Below are 2,000 nucleotides of genomic sequence, written 5' to 3'. Positions count from 1 at the left end.
CCTGCATTGTAAGTGTTACTATAAGGATTCTTTTGAGGTCGAGGATTATTACCCATATAATTTATTTGCTCGTTCTCCATGTTGGGGCTAAAGGGTAAATATTCTGATTTGCCCATTCCACCTCCACTCGTGTTGCATTGCATCACCAGATGTACCTGAGTAGAACCACATAGACCGTCAATCTTTTTCTTCAAGAGTTCTACCTAGTTTGATAGTATGGTGACTGCATCTAGGTTGAAAACACTGGCTGATTTTGTTGGCTTTATTCTCATAACTTGCCACTGATAGTTATTTAGTGACATCTTCTCTATAAATTCATAAGCCTCTTCAGGTGTTTTGTTATTTACGGTTCCACTGGCAGCTGTATCGATTAACTTCCTAGTTGAGGGGTTCAAGCTGTTGTAAAAAGTTTGAACCTGTAGCCATAAAGGTAACCCATGGTGAGGGCACCTTCTCAATAAGTCATTATACCTTTCCCATGCATCGTAAAGAATTTCTAAATCTATCTGCACAAAAGAAGAGATATCATTACTCAACTTTGTTGTTTTAGCCGGTGGAAAATACTTTAGTAAATACTTTTCGGTCATTTGTTCCCAAGTAGTAATGGAACCTCGCGGTAACGAGTTCAACCACTGTTTAGCTTTGTTCCTTAATGAAAAGCGAAATAACCGAAGATGAATGGCATCATCAGAAACGCCATATATTTTGAAAGTATCACAGAACTCTAAAAAGTTGGCCAAATGAGTATTTGGGTCTTCATCCTACAAACCATCAAACTGAACAAACTGTTGAATCATTTGTGTAATGTTAGGTTTTAGTTCAAAACTATTTGCAGCAATTGCAGGTATAACAATACTCAATTCAGCCCCCGTTAAATTAGGCTTAGCATAGTCATACATAGTATGAGGAGCAGGATTCTGATTCACAGGATTTGCGGCAACCACAAGAGGCAGCGGCTTATTTTGATTTTCAGCCATCTCCTTGGTATTATTGGTGTCGTCCTCGTGCTTTTCCTCTATATATTGTAGAATTCTCCTTATTTTTCTATGATTTCTACGACCTGTGCTTTCAATTTCATTGTCAAAAAGTAGAGGTCCTACCGGGTTTCTTCTAGTCATAAACTATAAAAACCTACTAGAAGCAAATAAAAGAAAAATTAGTAATTAAAATAAAAACAAAATTAAATTGTAATAACAATAAAAATGGCTAAAGTAATAAAAATTAAGCGTTCCTAATATCTTAGTCCCCAGCAACGGTGCCAAAAACTTGATGGTCCCTAAACTGATTAAAAATTTGACTAAGGCAAACGCACCTATCGAACAGTAGTATAGTTATGGTGAGACCGGAAATATCGTATCCGGAAGGACTAAAAGACTAGTAATTACTATCTTTTTATTATCTAGCCTAAGAATTAAAGGGGTGTTTTTAAACTAAAATTAACTATTTAATTAACTAAGAACACGAAAAAAATAAAAGCTGGAAAATACTTTTGGAAAACCGATGGAGAAGACAATACCCAAGGAAGAATCCACCTAAACTTCACTTACTACTTCTGAATTAGACGATTTATTCACTTGACTTAATCCGTAGAAATCCCTAGTTTATGTTAATATCTCTCTCGAGACTAAAAACAACTGACTCTAGGTTGATTAATTGAAATCTCTTTCTAATTAAAACCTCTATTGTTGCATTAACTCGATCTATAGATTCCCTTATTAGATTTGACTCTAATCCAGCAGATTTATGTCGTCCTATCTCTAGGATTGCAATCAGCTCTGCTTAATTATGCAAGATCTACTCTTAAACAGGACTTTTGCTCCACTGAATAAGCACATTAAAACCTAAATTAATATTCTGAAATATTAAAGCAAGGATTAAAACACATAATTAAGAATAAGAACAAGTACTTATCATATAATTCAAAAGATAATAAGATTCCTCTTAGGTTTCATCTTCCCTAGGTATTTAGGGAATTTAGTTCATAATGATGGAGGAAAACA

The 2,000-nt window shown here is 34.7% G+C and overlaps 1 non-coding gene across 1 annotated transcript; it reads left to right on the top strand.

Moving 5' to 3' along the window:
• Positions 1 to 432: 432 nt before the first annotated feature.
• LOC121216902 (small nucleolar RNA R71) lies at positions 433 to 539 on the top strand. Its single transcript, XR_005913110.1, has one exon. It is a non-coding gene; the product is annotated as a small nucleolar RNA R71 (small nucleolar RNA).
• The last annotated feature ends 1,461 nt before the right edge of the window (positions 540 to 2,000 follow it).

Source organism: Gossypium hirsutum, chromosome A02, assembly GCF_007990345.1.
Source record: "Gossypium hirsutum isolate 1008001.06 chromosome A02, Gossypium_hirsutum_v2.1, whole genome shotgun sequence".
Classification (NCBI taxonomy): Eukaryota; Viridiplantae; Streptophyta; class Magnoliopsida; order Malvales; family Malvaceae; genus Gossypium; species Gossypium hirsutum.
This window is presented reverse-complemented; position numbering and strand designations above follow the sequence as displayed.